This window comes from Carassius gibelio, chromosome A24, assembly GCF_023724105.1.
Source record: "Carassius gibelio isolate Cgi1373 ecotype wild population from Czech Republic chromosome A24, carGib1.2-hapl.c, whole genome shotgun sequence".
Lineage (NCBI taxonomy): Eukaryota > Metazoa > Chordata > Actinopteri > Cypriniformes > Cyprinidae > Carassius > Carassius gibelio.
Window position 1 is genome coordinate 22,261,302 of NC_068394.1, and position 24,068 is coordinate 22,285,369.

The 24,068-nt window shown below is 40.9% G+C and overlaps 1 long non-coding RNA gene across 1 annotated transcript; it reads right to left on the bottom strand.

Moving 5' to 3' along the window:
- LOC127946063 (uncharacterized) lies at window positions 1-2,222 on the bottom strand. The gene is made up of 3 exons (XR_008151008.1): window positions 2,144-2,222; window positions 1,245-1,343; window positions 1-1,131 (listed from the first exon to the last, which is right to left on the bottom strand). It is a non-coding gene; the product is annotated as an uncharacterized LOC127946063 (long non-coding RNA).
- Window positions 2,223-24,068: the final 21,846 nt, after the last annotated feature.

Here is a 24,068-nt window from a genome sequence, read left to right on the forward strand (position 1 = left end):
AAAAATTAAGCAAATCAGTCAAGTGCATTAAAATTCACTTAATTATAATTTTATTACATTTTATATTAGTATTCTTGGTACAAATAATCTTAGAATCCTTACATGAAAAGAAAGAGAGAGAGAGTATTTAACTGTTATCATGTAATATTTATTTGGTTTACTATGGGACACTATAATCTATGATCTATAATAGAGAGTGGGGGCACATGCTTTTTATTAGTATGCTGTTATGCACAAGCATTAAATAATATGATCATGAAAGTATTTCATTTTTATTTAAATCCTGTATCCATTTGATGTTTGGTGTGAGAAACAGATCTAAATTCAAACCGCATTCATCTACGATAGGTATCTCCTTCCTCTGTAGCTACAGTAACAGTTTAAAATGTGCCGTTAATAAGTTTTACAACAAGTTTTACAGCAGCGATGTCAAACGCTCATTGGCTCTCGCCGGTTTTGTCGGAGATTACGACATGCCGTGTTTCTGGTGATGCGTGATTTGAATGAGAAACGTTACCTTTCTCTTATAGACTGTATACTTTATACACTCACTCTTTATTGGTTGATTTGTTCTCTATAAAAATAAATTGAAAAACGTTTTTTTATTGCACACTTACATGATGTGTGGGTTTTAAGTCAGATTTTCTATTCAGTTTAATGTACTTTATTGGCATAGATTGTGTGTACATTAAAGCATGTCACAAAATGAATAATTGCGATCATAGTAATACACAAGGTAATAATATGAAATATTAAAATTCCCAGACAGCAATATAGTATTGGCCCAGATCCGGCCCACGTGAAATCCATTCGGGCCGACAATGCTTGCTGTCTGGGTTGGGTCTGGACTATATAAGGCTCAGGTGTGGCTCAGGTTTGGGGATTCTGGTTTACTTAAGGCTGAGATTTGGCACCAATAATAAAACCTGTTTTGGCCCAGATCAAGGCCAGCTAAGGCTGATTAACTGGCTGAGATTCGGGCTTGTTATGGCCCATGTGTGGCCCGAGTCTTTAATCCAGTTCTGGGCCACTTCTGGGCTATCATTCTTTGCGGTACTTGGGCCGAGGGAAAAGTGATTGTGTGGCCCATATCTGGGCCAGAAGACATTTGCTATGTGGTCTTCTTTGTGCCTGAAAGAGTGAAATAACAGACATTTAGATGAAGTGAAGACTGTATAAAAGGCCTGGTTGGTCCTTTGCTGAATACAAAAAATAAAAATAAAAATGTGTGGGTGTCTTTATACTTTGTCTTGCACTGGGCAGTTTGGTGGTTGGTACACTTGGTAATCTGCCCATATTCTTCATACTGTCTTCTAGTTCTTCCTGTTCCAACTCTGCCAGCTCTGCCAACAATTCATCCAAAAAATATATATATATAAATGAGCACAGATCACTTCATAAATCAAAGTAAACATGTAAAGAATAATTGACTCTGGGCCATTGAATTATTAGAAAAAATGGTGATGCAGCTACGATGCAAAGCGGAAGCATTATTTTTCTAATAATTCAATGGCCCAGAGTCAATTATTCTGCTTATCACGTTTACCACACCTCAAGACATCGATCAGATGATATATTTAAAGGGATTGGTCTGGTTTTTGTACTTAAATCGCTATTGTGAGTAGGATTATTTCTTACACATCTCATCCAAAGCATCTCTTGCTACTTCCAAAATGTCATTTTAAAGCTGGTAATGGAGGCTTGAGCCATTGATAGCACTCTAATGCTGTTATTAATGAAGTTATTAGAAAGAGACACACAGAGAAAGAGAAAGAGAAAGAGAGCTTGCGTGAATTAGGCTACCTCTGTGCATTCCTCAACAGTCTTCTGCAACAGCGTCTCTAAGCAGCACTGTTATTACCTCGCTAGTGAGAAATGTCATGTGCAATGTGGTCAAGAGAGCTGCCTGGAACTACATTGGCTGTGCATTTTCTTTAAAATAATTGCACACCTCAGAACGTTTGTCAGCCAAGCAGACTAAAGCATTCAACGGACCAATAGTATAAGCTGCTATTAATAACCAGAAACATTTAAAAAAGCTGCAATATTAAATAAACAGTGAACCAGAGCTAACACCCTTATAATCTTTAAATGTGGGGGAAATTAATTACTCTATATTATTATTATTATTTATAACACCTACCTCATCAAACTGATCATCAAAAGGTTTTGAGATGGCATCACTGATCTCTTGAGCTACTTCCTGTTGTTCTGTAATATATATATATATATATATATATATATATATATATATATATATATATATATATATATATATATAAATAAAAACAATTACAGCAGAATTTTGCAGTATTGACCAAAAATCAATTATTCCTGAGAGCGGTGTAATAAGTTATGATAATTGGAATTTTATAAAATTCAATGGCAATGTAAAGAAAACCAACAATGACATGCACATGTTCTGGTGATGTAACAAGGAGTCAGGGGCATTCGGATCCATGTGGAGAATTGTCATACAGAGAATGGTCATACATGCAGAAATCAGGAACGGCGTCAGGTGTGTTAGGGATATCCAGAATCATTAACGGTAACAAACGGAGATCGGGGCAGACAGCAGAGAATCAGAGTCAGTAACACAATCCAAGATCAGACACGGGGAAAAACAAACACGAGGGGAAATGCTAGACAGGCTAAACAAGACTTCGCAGTGAGTGAGAGTGAGTGTACTGCTTTTATGTTTGTGTAAATGAGGTGCAGGTGTGGCAAGGAAATTGGCTGATGAATGAGGTGCAGGTGTGGCAGGGTGATTGTGATGCAGTGACTCATGGGGAATGTAGTTCGGGTGTTGTGCAACAGATGAGAGGTGCTAGAGTCCAAGTGACATCTGGCGGTTGATGGGTGGAATGGTCCTGAGTGGAGTGCCCTCTACTGAAGTTCATGGGCACTCCATCTAATGATCGTGAAAGGTGAACCGCTTTAATGGCTTTAGCTGCGTAACCCATGTTCTTCAGAACCTCTGTGTTTGTGGTGGCATTCTCAAGGGCCTCTCACTGGAATTCAATAGTGGACAGTGTCCCATCAAACTATATATATATATCAAGTCAAGTCACCTTTATTTATATAGCGCTTTAAACAAAATACATTATGTCAAAGCAACTGAACAACATTCATTAGGAAAACAGTGTCAATAATGCAAAATGATAGTTAAAGGCAGTTCATCATTGAATCATTGATGTCATCTCTGTTCAGTTAAATAGTGTCTGTGCATTTATTTGCAATCAAGTCAACGATATCGCTGTAGATGAAGTGACCCCAATTAAGCAAGCCAGAGGCGACAGCGGCAAGGAACCAAAACTCCATCGGTTACAGAATGGAGAAAAAAACCTTGGGAGAAACCAGGCTCAGTTGGGGGGCCAGTTCTCCTCTGACCAGACAAAACCAGTAGTTAAATTCCAGGCTGCAGCAAAGTCAGATTGTTTCCTGTGGTCTTGTCCTGGTGGTCCTCTGAGACAAGGTCTTTACAGGGGATCTGTATCTGGGGCTCTAGTTGTCCTGGTCTCCGCTGTCTTTCAGGGCTGTAGAGGTCCTTTCTAGGTCCTTTCTTACGGTTTACCTAATTAATGCAGCCTAAAAATCCTTTAACAGATTTGGATATTAAAATCATATTAGAATGTTATGTGTAAGCCAGGTTAAAGAGATGGTTCTTTAATCTAGATTTAAACTGCAGGAGTGTGTCTGCCTCCCGAACAATGTCAGGTAGGTTATTCCAGAGTTTAGGCACCAAATAGGAAAAGGATCTGCCGCCCGCAGTTGATTTTGATATTCTAGGTATTATCAAATTGCCTGAGTTTTGAGAACGTAGCGTACATAGAGGATTATAATGTAAAAGGAGCTCATTCAAATACTGAGGTGCAAAACCATTCAGGGCTTTATAAGTAATAAGCAATATTTTACAATCTATACAATGTGTGATAGGGAGCCAGTGCAGTGTTGACAGGACCCGGCTAATATGGTCATACTTCCTGGTTCTAGTAAGAACTCTTGCTGCTGCATTTTGGACTAGCTGTAGTTTGTTTACTAAGCGTGCAGAACAACCACCCAATAAAGCATTACAATAATCTAACCTTGAGGTCATAAATGCATGGATTAACATTTCTGCATTTGACATTGAGAACATAGGCCGTAATTTAGATATATTTTTGAGATGGAAAAATGCAGATTTACAAATGCTAGAAACGTGGCTTTCTAAGGAAAGATTGCGATCAAATAGCACACCCCTAACTGATTCCTAACTGATGATGAAGAATTGACAGAGCAACCATCAAGTCTTAGAGAGTGTTCTAGGTTATTACAAGCAGAGTTTTTAGGTCCTATAATTAAAACCTCTGTTTTTTTCAGAATTTAGCAGTAAGAAATTACTCGTCGTCCAGTTTTTTATATCAACTATGCATTCCATTAGTTTTTCAAATTGGTGTGTTTCACCGGGCCGCGAAGAAATATCTTGACTGGAAGTCCTGACTGGAAATCCTCACATATACCATTTTTCTCTAAGAAGGAATATAATTGTGAGGATACCACCTTTTCTAGTATCTTGGACAGAAAAGGAGATTTGAGATTGGTCCATAATTAACTAGTTATTTGTGGTCAAGTTGTGGTTTTTTGATGAAAGGCTTAATAACAGCCAGTTTGAAGGTTTTGGGGACATATCCTAATGACAATGAAGAATTAATAATAGTCAGAAGAGGATCTATGACTTGGGGAAGCACCTCTTTTAGGAGCTTAGATGGTATAGGTTCTAACATGCATGTTGTTGGTTTAGATGATTTAACAAGTTTATACAATTCTTCCTCTCCTATAGTAGTGTAACAGATATGCAGGTCATTGATTCATGGGTTGAATTCAGGCATATAAAATTAAACCTTTTTACACTAAATGCCTGGCCTGGCGCCAGCCTGGCTGGATTTAAATTATTTACGATACCCGTGAAAGCCTCAAAGGAGAAACGAAACACATTCCACAACACACACACACACACACACATAAGCACACACACAAAAAGTAACCTTTCTTACCATTCTTTACCTTCGTCATTTTATTAATAAAATGTATTTTGAATAGGTTTGTGTATTGCATAAAAATGGTTAATCCTGTTATGCAAGGATTATAAATTGCTGACTTGAAAATGGGAAATGTTTTAGTGAAAGTGAAGTGACATTCAGCCAAGTATGGTGACCCATACTTTGAATTTGTGCTCTGCATTTAACCCATCCGAAATGCACACACACAGAGCAGTGAACACACACACACACACACACACTGTGAGCACACACCTGGAGCAGTGGGCAGCCATTTATGCTGCGGCGCCTGGGGAGCAGTTGGGGAGAGCTGTTCATGCACTACCCCCACCCACAATTCTGTCCGGCCCGAGACTAGAACTCACAACCCTTCGATTGGGAGTCCAACCCTCTAACCATTAGGCCACGACTTCCCCAAATGAACGTTAAAATGAATGTTCTCAAATAGAATCTGAGTGTAACCTTACCCCTGAGCAGCTCATAAAACTTTATGATCCCACTGGGAAACAGGACAGGAAAAATCCAGTTCACCGGTACCTTTTTCTCAATGTATGCTAAATGTATTGAGTATTACCTTTTTGTGCAGTAGATGTTTCCCCATATAAATTGGAGTATCTGCAGTTTTATTGTGTGTTAATCAAACTTTAAATGTGTGTAATTCTGCATTTGAATGTAACTTCATGTTTTGATCATTTATATATGTTATTTTTGGTATCTGTTTAATCGTCATGCTTTGACGGACTCACTTATATAAAGGAAATGAATGAAAAATTTATTAATCTGGAATTACGAACTTGCTAGAAATCTGATAAACCTTAATTTATTAGGGTGGGTGTTTCCACAGAGACAAAGGAACTTTTTCCCGACCTTTCAAATACCGCGCGATTCCGCAGCAGCCCCGAAGACACAAGAGAACATGCCTAGCCACAAGACCACGCTGACGCTGCTCAAGCGCACAAAGCAGCACAAGAGACCCGTGCAAGTATCATTCTCTATAGATATTTAAATGCTGCTTAAAGTTTGTCTATGATTTGATTCGTTGCTGTCTTTCAAGGGTTACTGTCTGTGAGTTTGTATAACTGAGCTAAGTCTGTGATCATCACGCTTTCTCTCTCTCTCTTTCTCACCTCTCTCTCGTCCTTTCTCTCTCAATCATTCTCTCTCTCTCTCCCTCATTTGGATTCTGTTATGTCTTGTACAAAGTTTACTGTCTGTTTTGTTGTACGCGTATTTACTCTGTGTGATTTGTAGTTTGATGTATTATTAGTTCAATTATTAAAAACCAATATGTAGCCTATTCATGATTGCCTCTGATCCGCTCACATTACGAGTCAATGAAATGTCTGATCTTTAGCTACACTACTTTGAGTAACTAAATTCATCATAATGATAGGATAATGTTTTCATGGCCAGAGAATATTTTTCCTTGAATTATAAGAAGTGATAACTTTATTGAAAATTGATAAGTTAATCTTACGGCCGTTTGCTGGACAAACCACTGTTTGATTTGCGGTAATTTACAGTAAGAGATATCACCATAATTGATATGAAGAATGGAATATTGACATATTAATGAGTTAATTACAGTGCCCTGTAATGAGTTATTGATATATGCAATTGAGCTATTTTTCATAATCAATAATATTAATGTAACTGTCATATGAGATATATATATATATATATATATATATATATATATATATATATATATATATATATATATATATATATATATATATATATATTATTCATATTCCTGATTAATTATTCAAATTACCTATATATCATTTGAGTTAATAATTATGTACAACCCAGTGCGGTTACATATTATTTGGTGGAAGAAATGCGCGCATTTCAAACTTCGTTTTGTGAGCAATCAATCTGTGTATATGGTTATTAATAATTTCTGCACGCGCGCTATGAAATTATGTACTTGTGAGATAAGTCGCAAGACGCGAACTCACCCCTAACTGACTGAGGCAAAAAGCTGATCAGTCAGCACGTTAGGTATTTGTGACCAATCACGGAGAGTAGGAACACAAGTCGGTTCTGGGGCATTTTGAGTTATTCACAGATTCTGAAACCGTAGTAGTCTCCAAGCTTTCCAACGATGTGTAACACATGGAAATCTGATAATATTTGGAGAAGTTGTGGCCATTTGAAGGTAGGCACTCAAAAAAGCTCAAAAAGCAGAAAATAGCCTCTAAAGATTGTGCAGTTCTCACCTCTTCTCACTGCTGCGAGTGACAATGGGGCTCATTTACATCTCATTTAGATGCCTCCAATAAAATAAGTCGTTCTGGCACACTTTCTCTTTGTCGGGGTCTTCTTTGTGGATGTAACCATCTCCGAAGTTTGCACTGTGCATCTGTTTGCCTCTAAATGTTACGGATTTTCCCAATTTCTCTGTCTTTATCCCCATCAAATGTTACTATCGATATAGCCTCTGATATCTTACGGTCCAACTCGTCTGATGCCAGTCCAATACATTCTTCCTCGTCGTCATCCTCGCTCAGTTGTATATTAGGGATATTATACAGTCTTATTATGCCACTTTCATCGTCGCTCAGATCGTCTTCAGAATCAGTGAGCGCTTGTTCATAAGCATCCGGAATTGTCGAAGAAGTACTTCAAAACATTTTCGGTGTAACGGCCACGGTTCAGCTCGTCTGCGATCATCTTTGTGGCGTACATCTTCATTGAATTTTGATATCAGCTAAAGCCGGCCAGAGCGCTGCATACTAAGTAGCCACGCTTCCCTCGGAGGGCGGGGGCAATAACAAAAGAAACAAAAGCCGGCTTATCCAGTATGGAAATACAGACAGACGATGAAACGCCCCTACTGCATGCTAGAATCTCCGACAAACAAGCTAATTTCAACCTCAAAATGTACGGTGAGGCTTCTTTGTGATCTCAACTAACAGATTCTGCAAAAAAAAAGAAAATCACCAATTTTGAAAAAGAAACGCTTCTTTCTCATTTTGCTAGAAAGTTGTGCTGCCGACTTGTGTCACTGGTTTCCGTGACGGGTCACATTTATAGAAACTTAACAGTATAGTCACTGTTACTTTAATGAAAGTAAACTGCAGTATAATGTTAAAAGTCTCCTGTTAAGAAAGACCAAGATCTTTCTGCAGTGAGAACATTTTAATATGAATAATTAAAAGATGAAGAAATCTTTTATTAGTTGCAACATGTAAATCTGAACATGAGCGATGTTCCTCTGATTCAGTTAAAAAGGCCTTGCTTATTAAATATCGATATTGAATTTGTGGTGAACCACAGTGATATTCAAAAATAAACGACAAAAACTCCTGGTCTAAAATTGACTTAGCTACCCAATTTTAAACCTAAAACATTTAAATCATAAGTGCTATTTTGATAAATGTTTATGGGAGTCAACAGATGAAAAATTCCTGTTTCACATTGGTGTGTCGTGCAGCGAAATGAATCGTGCCGTAAGCCCTTGTATATAGCACTGTTGGAGGATCAGCGCTGACGAGCTCACAGAGATTAGATCATATTGAAATTGGCTGTAATTCCGCTGACTAAACACCAAAGGGGGGCTTTTGTTTAGAAGTTCAAAATTACGCCCTGCCTTCTGATGTCAGCATGCATGAGTGCAAGTCCGCCATCTCGTGGCCATTTCAGATAATGCACTCAAATTGCTTATTTCTAACCCCCTGTGATTTATTGAAATTAGCTGTCTAAATTCTCAACAGTTATTTGCATTTACAGCTTTGCTCGTGCAAGTATTATTTTAGGTTAAAAAAAAATATTTTCCCTTCCTTTGACTGTTTAAATTTACTTTGAACTTGGTTCAAACATGATTTGAATTAAAATGTAATTGTTTAATAGTGGAAATCTAGATGTTTCAGGTCAACCACTGATTGACCCACTTAGAAGGTAAGCCATTTAGTGGCAGTCTCCTGTTAAGTCAGTTAACAGCTTGCAGCTCTCTGATCTTTCTTTTCAATTCTGTTTTGAATTGCATGTCTACTTTTACCCTTTTGGATTAATTTAAGTGAAAGTGACATTCAGCCAAGTATGGTGACCCATACTCAGAATTTGTGCTCTGCATTTAACCCATCCGAAATGCACACACACAGAGCAGTGAACACACACACACACTGTGAGCACACACCCGGAGCAGTTGGTAGCCATTTATGCTGCGGCGCCCGGGGAGCAGTTGGGGGTTCGATGCCTTGCTCAAGGGCACCTAAGTCATGGTATTGAAGGTGGAGAGAGAACTGTACATGCTGCACTCCCCCCACCCACAATTCCATCCGGCCTGGGACTAGAACTCACAACCTTTCGATTGGGAGTCCAACCCTCTAACCATTAGGCCCCATTTCATAATTATTAATGATACCTTACTGTTATCATTGACTATTATAGGATATTATTCAGATTTTCCTTTTAATTCTTCTTACATGCTTATTTTAAATTTTGATTTAAACCAGTTTTGAATTTTTAATTTGAATTAAGTTTTCTGCTCACCAGGTTAAGCACAGAGAGGCAGTACTCCCCCTTGTGGTGAAAACCAGCTACTTCTTCTCCCGTGTTTCATTCCTGTCTTTTGTTATTTTAATTTTTATTCTTTTTCTTCTCTCTTTTGGCTTAGGTTATTTTGATAATTACCATTATTATCATAATTCCTTTTCTTTGTTTTATCATTATTAGGTAAAGCTGTTAACTCTCATTTCTACATACATATTTACTCAATTGATGTTAAACAAACCAAACCTTAATTAACTTTAAGTTTCCTTTGTTCATCCTTTGTGTATTTGATTGTAGAACTCCCTTGGTGATTGGACAGTCATTTTAGGTTTCCAGTGAGCAAGGGGGGCCAACCAGCGTTAACGACACTGGCTGTGAGTGAAACTCGGTTCCTCTTGTCTCTGTCCATACGGCACGCAGTGGAGACATCAGCAATTTGGCACTCCAAAGGTTGTGTTAAAAGTCACAAGCTGTTTGAGAGAGTGCAACGTCAGAGTATCGGAGGACAGGGGACACTGCGGTTGAGTGTTTTGGGAGCGCCGGAGAGGTTGACCAAGCCACTGGTTTCCACCTGAATGACTTCAATTCACCCAGGTGAAATGTGATAAAACCCATCCACTTATTATAAGTCACAGAATATTAGATATTCCCCCGGATATATTTTAAGTGTTTGACCCATTTGCTTCTTCAAGCCACACCATATTTCTAGGTTTCCTACCCAGATAGCCACTCATCTGTTGGCCCTATCTTAAAATCTAGCAGTACGCTTAGGCCTGCTTATTCTCACTAACACATTGTGTTTCTATTGTTTTTATCTCATTTCGAGTATTGTGTTTCACTTTGATCTTTTTTCTATCCTCTGTTCTGTTGTGATTTGTTTCTTTCATTTCACATAGAGACAGTAACCTGTGAGAGCCACCAAAGAAGCTAAATAGTAGAGTGACAACCAGCAGCCGGTGTCATTACATGACCCGCTAGGCTACTCCCTGTCAAATCTCCATTTCAGGTCCTTCGTTGACCCAAGTTAATTGGCTACTGAACTGTCTGACTGTTTTGATCAGTTAGCCCCAAAATTCTCATAAACGGCACTGAATATATGAATATAGCTTGTTAACCGTAGAACAAACTTGCATTGGTTTTTTTTTTGTGTGTGTGCTGTGCTTCTCTCACCGACAGTGAAGTCAGGAAGTTCCAGTCATCCAGTCCAGCAGTCCACGGGGGCCACCTCTCGACATGGTTGAAAGCCGTGACGACCCCCTTCCTGCCCAAGGACGCCAGTAACCTGCAGCACCCAGAGCAACTAGACACCGAGCTAGATGAACTGATGTCACACGATCCAACCCAAAGCGACTACTACAAAGAACTCGCCAGGATCTTCAGAAGCCTAGTTCACATTCTCGCCGCCCAGGCATGGCTCAGTGAACGGAGCAACATCGACCTTGAACAGCAAGCAGCAACGCTTAAGCTTCAAGCGGAGGAGGCCTGGAAGGACCAGGCCCAAACCCAGAGTCGCCTTGATCAGCTCCTCCTCGAGACCCAGAACCAGCGCGAGAAAGAGGACGACACAGATCCAGATCTACAGAAAGAAGTAGAAAGACTTCACAATGCCCTGCAAGATCTTCGCCTCGACACATATCAAAGAGAACAGCTGGAGAGGAGCCAGAAAAGAACTCAACAAAAAACTCCAGCAAGGTGACACTTTTTAAAAAGAGCAGAGACTGAACCTAAAAGAAAGAGACTATAAAACCTGGGCCTGCAAAACACACTTGGATGCGGCCCGAGCTAAAATCAACGAGCTTACTCTGCAGAGAGACGAGCTCCAAGATGAACTTGACACTGTTCACACAGAACTGAAACATTCTGACAGATTACAGAGTGGCTGGATCGGAGAAACGCACACCACAAAGTTTCTCCCGGCCTGCCACTCCAACCCTTTCAGTCAAGAACCTAGAGCTGAAAAAGGGGGTGTAAGCTCACAACTCAAGAAATCACCAGCCAGCTTACAAGAACACCTGTCAACAACGGAGGGGGGAGAACCCTTCCAGAGAACGCATGCCACTTAACCCTGCACTGCTCACAGAGAACTTGACAAGCTAGCCAGAAGCATCCCTACGTTCAATCCAGATCCTGCAGGACGACATGACGTTCATGCTTATTTACAAGACATTGACTTTCACTTGCAAACTGTCACCAACGTGACAGATGTGAACACATTGTACCTGTTAAAAATCATGTCCAGCCGTGATGTGCATTGTTTTCTGGATCGTCAACCAGAGACTATCAAAGCATACTACTAGCAATTGCTACAAACTCTGATCCTTGAATTCTCTGATCCAGACTCAGACCATGGGCTCCTTATTGCTATGAACCTCAAACAGGGCCGACTTGAAAACCCACAGACTTTCTATAGTCAGCTACAAAAAGCCTACTTCGGAGCATGCAACGAACCAGGTATGGAACAGGATGTCGACTTTAAACTCTGTTCCTCCAAAACCTACATGCCAGTTGGAGTTTTCATCTCAGAGTCCCAGCATGTCCGCATAACATGACTACACAAGAGTTACGGAACTTAGCCCACAAAGCTTGCACCAAGCAAAAGACTATTTATGAAAAGACTGTGAAAAACCCCCAAATCTCTGTCTCTGAGCACTGCTTGGAGTTAACCCTAGAGGATGCCCTACAACACCACAGTCACAGACCTTTTTACAGAGAGTCAATAACGTTCCAAGCCAGCAGAGGGCAACACAACCGTGGTGATGCTTGTCCAACGCATCAGAGCGAGCGCTCTGAAAGATTCTGGGAGCGGTGACCCAAAAAGAGCCGATCCCCACCGTCCAGGACACAAAGCCCCAACAGCCGGCAGTGGAACCACTCTTGACATGACACTGGTAAGCTCAATCCTGAGTCCACGTCAGAAAAACACAGGGCAGCCACGTCTGAGACAGCAGAGATCCTGAGGATGCTGAAAGAGCTTCTTTACATGAAAACTTGCAAGAAAGACAAGGAAGATGTACCAGACATCGTATGTCTAAGCATAAGAACTGAAACCAACACCCTGTCTATCTGCCATATGTAGGAGCCAAGCACCCAGAACACTGCTCGCCATCCACAGACCACAGAGCTAACTGTCACTTTACAAGGTGACAGCATCACCCAAGCTCCACAGCTGACACCTGCTCACCTTGAACGAGACAGCACAGGTCCTCACACCAGGTACCACAAACACAAGGTACCAGAAAATGCTGTTTTTGACTACTTGACTTCGCAGCGAGCTACACAAGACCGGTCCTAACCACCCATCAATCATCACACCTGCCCTGATGCCAACATTTCTGGGCAGCCTTGTCGAAAAGGGGGTGGGCCGAAAAGGAGTGAGGATGGAAGACCTGATCGACACAGGATCAAGCCTGACGGTGATCTCATCTCACCTTTTCAAAAGACTCCAATTTGAAGCTAAGAGACAAGATCGAACTCTTACACCTCAAACTTGTGAACTGAATGTACAGTCGTACAGCCAGAATGACATCCGGTTTGAACAGGTTGTTTCCATTCACCTGACAATCGGTCTGATGAGTCTAGTACATCCCATTTATGTCTCACCAATGAACACTCATACCTTTCTCATCGGCAAAGATCTGCTAGACCACTTTGACCCTTTACTGAACTTCAAACAGCTAAACGACTTTGCCCAAGTGTGAGAACCTCTTTCCCTCCAGCCACACAGGTTGCCAGAGCCAGACTGTCAGGTCACAGAGGTCACGGGAACTCCAAGAGAGCCAGACTGTCAGGTCACAGAGGTCACGGGTACCCCAGCAGCCAGACGTGGTTCAAGTTCAAATTCAAGCCCCTGCACCTTAGTCAACGAACAGGGTACGGTGGTAACAGCTTACACCAAAGGGGTCGCTGTTCGGCTCAACCTGCAATGTGGTCAAACCTTAAACCACAAGCTGGGTTTCTTCCAATCCTCACCTGAATCCTCACCTGAATGACTCACACTTGAAGCCACACCCCTCACTGAAATGTCATCTTGTATAGCATACATCCTGTGCAACAACTGCACGGCAACTGACATCAACATTCTCAAGGCCTACCGGCTGGGATGGCTAGTGAGCCATGACTTTAATGGCTTTGAACTTGTACTACCTGTCATTGAGCCCATTCCACCTGCACTGATACCCGAAGGGAGTACAAACAACACATTGTTCACTGCACCCTTCGAATTCATTGCCATCACATCTGTCATGTCTGTGAGCAAAGACAAGGTGTGCAGAATGGATCTTACCAACCTACACACGGTGCGCATACTTACGCACCCTGATGTTCCTCCCACTTCTGTCAAACAGTACAAGATTCACATCAACACAAACCAGTGCAGGAGATCATCAAATCTATGCTGGAGAAAGGTGTCATCCATCCATGCAACAGCACCTACTCAGCCCTCATCCAGCCCGCCCTCAAAACTAACTGTGAGTGGCAACCCACCAGTGACTACAGGAAACTGAATCAACAGGTGCCGCTGTCACGATGGCACAAGACCCAGCAGGAACAAGAAATGCCCCAAATCAGAGAAGCCACAATCCTCCCTACACTTGATGTGGCCTCTGGATTCTGGACCAATCCGGTGCACCCGGAAAACCAACACAAACTGGCATTAATACTTGGCGACCATCAGTTCACCTTCAACAGGTGTCTGTTCGACTATGCCAACTCACCAGCTGAATTCAACATCTGTTTGAACAAAGCCTGTACAGACTCTATGCTAGACTCAGTTTCGTGTGCCATCTTCCATGCTGTAAACAGAATGGTTTCAAAACTGCAAACAACAAGCATGTCAAACACCAACACCTGTTCCAGCAATGTGATAATATAACAAAAACACACAATGTGAATGTGTACTGGAAGAAGGTAGAAGGACACTTGAAGCTACCAAGTCTAGACAAGGACTTAAAAGATCAAACTGACACCCTTGCCAAAACTGGCGCACTAAACAACAGGCTGTGGTCACACACAACCCACCCAACCACATTCAAGGTTTAAGTGATTACACACAGCATAAGAACTTTACTAGCTAAACTGCCTACCTCAGAATTGCTTACACTGGCTCCGTTGTCTACACAGACCAACATAGCGGACATGCAGGCTTCTGAAACCTCCATAATGACTTTGCTTTACCACCTCTCAGACCCCTCCATTCACCCTGGCAACCAGTCTACAGTCACTGACAACCAATGCCCCAGACCACTGCATGATACAAAAAACATGCTGCGTGCACAGAACAACATTGTGGGTTGTGCACCATCTGACATCACAATGCCAGGGCTTCTAATGCCACGGAGCAAAAGGAGGATAATGCCAATATATTTCCATGACCCATCATGTGCTGCACCACTGCCAAGACACTGAAGCAAGCGTCATACCAGTCACCGCCCACGAAGCAAAGAGACTGCTCTGTCCAACCAAAGACAGCCTTGCTTGTTTCTTCCTCCCCTTTCTCTCTCTCTCTCCCTGTTATCTGTACCAGGATGCTGCTGTGGTTTGCCGTGCTGTGCTGTCAGCCAAAGGGACAGAGGACAGCTGCTACCGAGAGAACCACTGAGACTCCTGATCACTGACGACAGGGCACACTACCCCAGCACTGTAACTCAATACAGCTGGACAGGTGTCCAATGGAGAGAGGACTCCCTCACTCACACTGAGGACGATGTCAAACACATGTTCAGCCAACATGAGAAAGTGACTGTTACACAAATGGAGTTAAGTGGACACCACCACCGCTCCAAACAGTTCCCGGGAGCTTTGCTCAGAGCCGCTGCTGCCGCCAGAATGTTTAACATTGGTATGTCCAGTGTCAATGAAGCGAACCAGACCGTAAACTCCATGAAACCGCTGTTTACTGTCTTCCAGAATGACTTTACCCAGACTCAGCTGTTTACAGCGTTAACAACAGACATGCTGTGGGAGGTTAGCTCCTCCAATGACAGCCTAACCACGGGTAAAACCCCACCATACATGATACCCTTAAGCCTTGTGCTAACTGTGCTGGCTTACGCCATCACCACGCCAGCTGACCTGGTACAAATACACCTTGCCAACTCTCTGGATAGTGCCATCCTACTGCACATCAAACCCAAACAGAGAGAAGTGAATGTGCTCCTGAACCAACCCATCAGCGAGTCAAGCCAAGTCTACAGACCTAAAGACATTGTCAGTGTCAGGTTGTGGAAAAGCAACACTCACACCAAGACACACATTCCAGATGTGATGGCCTACCACGACAGCGACACACAGCTGTACCTGGCCCCAAACCTGCACATGTGTACTTTGACCAAAGACATTCATTATCTCTGCCTTAGCAAACCCTTCCTCAGACACAATGCTGAAGGAATCTGCGGGTTGCAACCCCTGGTCAGCGACACACGCTGCCCTGCCAAAGCCAAGCCTCGTACACAAGTCACAGAAATGCAAGCAGAGATTGTAGGTGACAGATGGCTCGTCAACACTCCTGTGCGCACAGCTACACTGACCTACGACCAGCATGACACTGCCACCCGTGTCACCCTGCTTGACCAAGTACTGAAAGGTGCCACCCAACACATTGACATTACTCCCGTCGACACAGCCCTCCAAGCACTGTCTCGACAGCCGACACTGTACGGTGTATCTCCACTGTCATTGGTCCCGCCCTGACCCTTGGCGTGACCTTCATCCTATACAGGAGACTCAACGAGATGCAAACCTCTACAGCCAAACTCACGACAATCGTGGCTGGAGGCCTCCGATGGAATCCCCAGAAAGGGGGGTGCCAAGTCAAAGACACCACCGAACCTCATCAAGCTGAATCCTCAGCTCCAGGAACCACCTGCCATCATGATCCACCTGTCGTCTGCCCATCCTGATGATTGCCGTCCAATGATGTCCACACAGGGACTTCATCCGACGAAAAGGGGGAGGTGTAACAGATATGCAGGTCATCGATTCATGGGTTGAATTCAGGCATATAAAATGAAACCTTTTTTCACTAAATGCCTGGCCTGGCACCAGCCTGGCTGGATTTAAATTATTTACGATACCTGTGCGAGCCTCAAAGGAGAAACAAAACACATTCCACAACACACACACACATAAGCACACACACATAAAGAAACCTTTCTTAACGTTCTTTACCTTTGTCATTTTATTAATAAGATGTATTTTGAATAGGTTTGTGTATTGCATAAAAATGGTTAATCCTGTTATGCGAGGATTATAAATTGCTGACTTGAAAATGGGAAATGTTTTTAAAATGACTGTTCTCAAATAGAATCTGAGTGTAACCCTACCCCTGACCAGCTCATAAAACTTTATGATCCCACTGGGAAACAGGACAGGAAAAAGCCAGTTCACCTGTACCTTTTTCTCAATGTATGCTAAATGTATTGAGTATTGCCTTTTTGTGCAGTAGATGTTTCCCCATATAAATTGGAGTATCTGCAGTTTTATCGTGTGTTAATCAAACTTTAAATGGTGTGTAATTCTGCATTTGAATGTAACTTCATGTTTTGATCATTTATATATGTTATTTTTGGTATCTGTTTAATCGTCATGCTTTGACCGACTCACTTATACAAAGGAAATTGATGAAAACTTTATTAATCTTGAATTACGAACTTGCTAGAATATCACTGTTGAAATCTGATAACCCCTAATTTATTAGGGTGGGTGTTTCCACAGAGACAAAGGAACTTTTTCCCATTTCAGATCGCGGACGTTCATTGGTTGTTCACGCGAACAGAGGCATGAACCATTTCAAGCCATAAGAGCTGACCCAGGAAGTTCCTCTCTCTCTTGCTCTTCGACACTCTTAGCTCTCTTCGTTTCCACGCTTCTCTGGCGCTCGTCCTTCTTCGCGGCCTCGGTCCGCTCTCCTATTGCCGTCCCTCTCAGCACTGCGGCTGAGAGGAGAGACATTCTCATGGCTCCTTCGGGAGCTTCCATTTCTGTTGTTTTTGTTTCTTTTCTTTACTAAGTTTATTCGCCTATTCGCCTCTCCACACGAGGAATTCTGACACATTGCTTTGTTGGACCTTTCAAATACCGCGCGATTCCACAGCAGCCCCGGAAGACACGAGAGAACATGCCTAGCCACGAGACCACGCTCACACTGCTCAAGCGCACAAAGCATCACAAGAGACACGGGCAAGTATCATTCTCTATGGAGATTTAAATGCTGCTTAAAGTTTGTCTATTATTTGATTCGTTGTTGTCTTTCAAGGGTTACTGTCTGTGAGTTTGCATAACTGAGCTTAGTCTGTGATCACGCTCTCTCTCTCTCTCACCTCTCTCTTGTCCTTTCTCTCTCATTCATTCTCTCTCTCTCTCTCTCTCTCTCTCTCTCTCTCTCTCTCCCTCATTTGGATTCTGTTATGTCTTGTACAAAGTTTACTGTCTGTATTGTCGTACGCGTATTTACTCTGTGTGATTTGTAGTTTGATATATTATTAGTTCAATTATTAAAAACGACTATATAGCCTATTCATGATTGCCTCTGAACTGCTCACATTATGAGTCAATGAAATGTCTGATCTTTAGCTAAACGCTGTTTACTTTGAGTAACTAAATTCATCATAATGATAGGATAATGTTTTCATGGCCAGAAAATGTTTTCCTTGCATTATAAGAAGTGATAACTTTATTGAAAATTTATAAGTTAATCTTACGGTCGTTTGCTGGACAAACCACTGTTTGATTTGCAGTAATTTACAGTAAGAGATATCACCATAATTGATATGAAGAATGGAATATTGACATATTAATGAGTTAATTACAGTGCCCTTTAATGAGTTATTGATATATGCAATTGAGCTATTTTTCATAATCAATAATATTAATGTAACTGTCATATGATATATATATATATATATATATATATATATATAAATCATATTCCTGATTAATTATTCAAATTCTCTATATATCAATTGAGTTAATAATTATGTACAGCCCAGTGCGGCTACAGTAGAGAATGAGTGGAACTGGTCCTCAGGGGATCTATAGTGCACTGTCTGATGTGATACTGTAGCTGACGGCTGAATGGTTACAATTTTGTCTCTAATAGTGTCGATTTTAGAAATAAAGTAGTTCATAAAGTCATTACTGCTGTCGTGTTGGGAAATGTCAACACTTGTTGAGGCTTTATTTTTTGTTAATTTAGCCATTGTATTGAATAAATACCTGGGGTTATGTTTGTTTTCTTCTAAAAGAGAAGAAAAGTAATTGAATCTAGCAGTTTTTAATGCTTTTCTGTAGGATAGGTTACTTTCCCGCCAAGCAATACGAAATACCTTTAGTTTTATTTTGCTCCAGCTGTGCTCCATTTTTCGGGCTGCTCTCTTTAGGGTGCGAGTATGCGTAAAGGAGCAACTTTATTTAAAGAGCTAGAAAAGAGAGAGTCCATAGTTTCTGTTACATCATCAAGTTGTTCTGAGGTTTTGGATATGCTAAGGAATTTGGATACATCAGGAAGATAACTTAAAAAGCAGTCTTTTGTGGTAGAAGTGATGGTTCTTCCATACTTGTAACAAGAAGTAGAATTTAAAATTTTTTGCTATATGAAGTTTGCACAGAACTAAATAATGATTTGAGATATCATCACTTGGCTGAATAATTTCAACACTATCAACATCAATTCCGTGTGACAGTATTAAATCTAGAGTATGATTTCGACAATCAGTAGGTCCTGGAACGTGTTGTCTAACACAGATAGAGTTCAGAAAGTCTATAAATGTTCATTATCGACATGGATATTAAAATCACCAACTATTAAAACTTTATCTGCAGCCAGAACTAACTCGGATGTAAAATCACTAAACTCTTTAATAAAGTCTGTATGTTATCATTAACATTTGTTTCTCTGGATAATGTTATATGTTAAACCATTACTTCAAACAAGTTATACTTGAATTCTGCTCTCTGAGAAATCTGTGAAATCCTGAAAACGTTGTTATAAATTGAAGCAACTCCTTCCCCTTTGCCTTTTAGAAGCGGCTCATGTTTATAACAGTAATCTTGGGGGGTTGGACTCATTTAAAATAATGTAATCACCAGGTTTTAGCCAGGTTTCTGTCAAACAGAGTACATCTATATTATGATCAGTGATCATATTATTTACAAAAAGTGTTTTCGTAGAAAGGGATCTGATATTCAATAAGCCAAGCTTTATAATTTGTTTATCCATATTGCATCTGTTTTTTATTTGTTGAACCTAAATTAAATTGGTAATCTTAACTTGGTTTGGACGTTTTTTGTATTTTCTAGTTCGGGGAACAGACACGGTCTCTATAGTGTGATATCCAGGTGAAAGAGTCTCTATTTGCTGAGAATTAGCTGACCTCTGTGACGTGAGGCAGTGTAACAGAAATGAGTCGAACCAGACAAATTAAAGAGTCTATCAAAGCCGTGTGCATTGAAACATGAGCTGAACTCCTCAGGAAGTCATAAATCAGTTCTAGTGCCACAAGAACCAAGCAAGATGACCAACCAACTTGTTCACACAACAGCTTTCAACATTAAGAACCACTAGAACAATTATTTACAATTTCAATTCGAAGAAGAGAAATTTGGTGTCAAATGTGTTGTTCGTAATGGAAATGCAACGCTGGACATCACATGTAAACCCAGGAGATCAAGTTAAAAACTTCCATTGACTTGACTTCCCCCACCCAGCAGAACCAGACTGAAATTCCTAAGGGGGGGAAGGGCTTTAAACCTCTGTCTTCACAGAAAAGTCATTTGCCAGAGAATGGCAAAGAAACTTCTTTCGTACAGATATATGGACCAGAATGAACTCAAAAAGACTTATAAATGAATCAGTCCATCGCATCACTCCATATTCATTTATGTGTAACCCACACATTTGACTATCATGTTATAATCACTTATTGTGTATGTTTTTTTTATAACTATGGCATAGCCTAACGATTTATAATTGTGTTTGGCATGTCTGTGATTGAATTTTCTTGATTGATATTGTCCTGACAATAATTTATTTGTCCCATGTATTGTATTCGTGTTATAGGAATCATGTACAAAATTAGACCCTGCCAGAGCAGGAACATTCGGACCACATGCTTGGTAAGATAAACATATGATTTATGATACCCCCCGAGCCAAGACAATATCTGATTGGTCAAGACAACATTTGAGGTGTGGCCAACAAGCCACTTTAAATACCTAGGACATCGTAAAATCTTTGCTTTTAGTCCCTAGCTGCTGCTATTAGCCATGTCGGCTTTTAGTTCTAGCATTGCTTGTGCTATCAGTCATCCCAGTTTCTAGTCTCTAGCTATGCTTCGGCTAGCTTGTAGCATCTAGCCATGCGGTAAGTCATCACTGTTCTTTGAGCGCGGTTCCAGCGTGCCTGCCTGCTGCTACTATGCCACGATGAGAAGGAACACAACCTAGTCTCTCAAACTTTATTTCTTTTCTTTTCCGTTTGAGAGTTTCGTGTTCTGAGTTAAGTTTTGTAACTTCCGTTCAACTTCAACCAGCGACCACGACTCTGCACTTTCAGCCAACGCCCAACAACCACGGGCTTCCCAAGACGTCACTTCAGAGACTGAACTTTCAGCCAATCAACGACCTCGGGATAGCCCTTTCACCGAGGCTCCTTCTTCACAGGAGATGCAAATAACTTTACCTTCAGACTGTGACCTTTACTGGTGTATCTAATATAATTTTAACCTCATTGAGGAATTTTAATGCGAGCGTTAATTAAGTGATTGATGGTTGTTCATGTCTATGCAATTTAACGTATTGCTATGAACTTGGGATTCCATATTTCCATTCTCTTAAACTCATCTTTCCCTAACTTTCGATCTTCCTGCAACTTGTGTGAATGTGTGTGTGTGTGCGTTTATGTGTTAGATTAGTTTATATGTCTTAGATTTATCTAATAAAGCCTTATTCATATTAAAAAGAGAAGTATCTTGTGTTTTGTGCTTACAAGTTAATGTCTTAAACTGCCGATCTTGTTACTGTGCTAATTAATAGTGTTTTCACTATAGTTGGGATATTAGTATCCAGCGCAGATTTGATGTTAAACGGCTAGTTCACTGAATCGCAGGGCGTCTCCGTGAACAGCCGTGAAACAGTGATTCTGTTCAAATTCCCTTTAAAATCTTAAATGATTCCCTTTGAGCTAAATTGACATGTTTCCCTTACAGCAGTTAGCAGATGGTCGGTTCAGCCAGTCTGTCTGCTTCTTGACCTGGGCCCCAGTTAGTCAAGTATAAACTCTAAGACTATTTGCCATATTTCTAGAGAGAAGAGTGGCGCCACCCCAGGAGGGATGAAGACCATCTCTTTTCAACAGGTCAGGTCTGCCCCAAAAGCTCGTCCAATTGTCTATGAAACCTATGTTATTCTGTGGGCACCACTTAGACATCCAGCCATTGAGTGATGACAATCTGCTATGCATCTCATAACCACAGTAAGCAGGGAGGGGACCAGAGCATATTACGGTGTCTGACATTGTGCTTGCAAGTTCACGCACCTCTTTAATGTTGTTTTTTAGTGATCTCAGACTGGCGAAGTCGAACATCATTAGAGCCAGCATGAATAACAATCTTAATGTATTTACGTTTAGCATTAGCCAGCACTTTTAAATTTGCCAAGATGTCAGGCGCTCTGGCTCCTGGTAAACATTTGACTATGGTGGCTGGTGTCTCTATATTCACGTTCCGTACAATAGAATCACCAATAACTAGTGCACTTTCATCAGGTTTCTCAGTGGGTGCATCACTGAGTGGGGAGAACCTGTTTAATGTTTTGATCGGAACAGAAGAGCGGTGTTTTGACCCACGTCTACGCTGCCTCACCGTCACCCAGTTGCCCTGCTGCAGGGGCTCTGTTTCCGGAACCAAACAATGTACAGGAATCCCTGAGCTAGACGCATCCAAAGCCGTATCTAGTGCCCTAACATTCTTACTGTCCTCAATTAAAGTTTGGATGCGTGTCTCTAATTCTGAAATCTTCTCTGTCAGCATAACTATTTCCCTGCATTTATCACATGTGAATCCTTCATCTGCGACAGAGATAGATAAAATGTACATGTGGCAAGAGGTGCAAATAACAATAGCAGGAGAAGCCATTACTCACCGTGCTTGATTAAATATTCTTACTGCAGTTGTTTGATGTAAAGGTCTTTCTCAAAAAATTAGCATATTGTGATAAAAGTTTATTATTTTCCATAATGTAATGATAAAAATTAAACTTTCATATATTTTAGATTCATTGAACACCAACTGAAATATTTCAGGTCTTTTATTGTTTTAATACTGATGAATTTGATTTTGATTTTGATGTCAGAGTCTGGAGGAAGACTGGGGAGAAGGAAATACCAAAATGCCTGAAGTCCAGTGTCAAGTACCCACAGTCAGTGATGGTCTGGGGTGCCATGTCAGCTGCTGGTGTTGGTCCACTGTGTTTTATCAAGGGCAGGGTCAATGCAGCTAGTTATCAGGAGGTTTTGGAGCACTTCATGCTTCCGTCTGCTGAAAAGCTTTATGGAGATGAAGATTTCGTTTTTCAGCACGACCTGGCACCTGCTCACAGTGCCAAAACCACTGGTAAATGGTTTACTGACCATGGTATTACTGTGCTCAATTGGCCTGCCAACTCTCCTGACCTGAACTCCATAGAGAATCTGTGGGATATTGTGAAAAGAAAGTTGACAGACACAAGACCCAACACTCTGGATGAGCTTAAGGCCGCTATCGAAGCATCCTGGGCCTCCATAACACCTCAGCACTGCCACAGGCTGATTGCCTCCATGCCACGCCGCATTGAAGCAGTCATTTCTGCAAAAGGATTCCCAACCAAGTATTGAGTGCATAACTGAACATAATTATTTGAAGGTTGACTTTTTTTGTATTAAAAACACTTTTCTTTTATTGGTCGGATGAAATATGCTAATTTTTTTAGATTTTGGGTTTTCATGAGCTGTATGCCAAAATCATCAGTATTAAAACAATAAAAGACCTGAAATATTTAAGTTGGTGTGCAATGAATCTAAAATATATGAAAGTTAAATTTTTATCATTACATTATGGAAAATAATGAACTTTTATCACAATATGCTAATTTTTTTGAGAAGGACCTGTATATATAAAAGATCTTCCTTTTAAATGAATGCAGCTTGGCCTCTGGGTATAAACTACATACTTGTGTTGTGTAAATGCACAAAGGAACAACTGTAAAACAAGGAGTGTCCAGATGAACAGCATGTTTTTATGAGTGACAGGGCATCACTCTACATAAACAAAACCCATACTTCACCGACCTGTATAAGTGTGGTGTTACACTTTCCAGATGTAAACTATGACACGTTCAATAGGATATTATATAAAAGGCACCTGACATAATTTTGATTATTTGGTGAACTAACCCTTTAAGCAGTATTTAAATCTCTATAGAAAATAATACTTGCATGTGGTTCTCTTTGTGACTGCGAAAGACGAGCGTGCGTGTGTCGTTCTTTTGGAGCTGGGCGTGTTC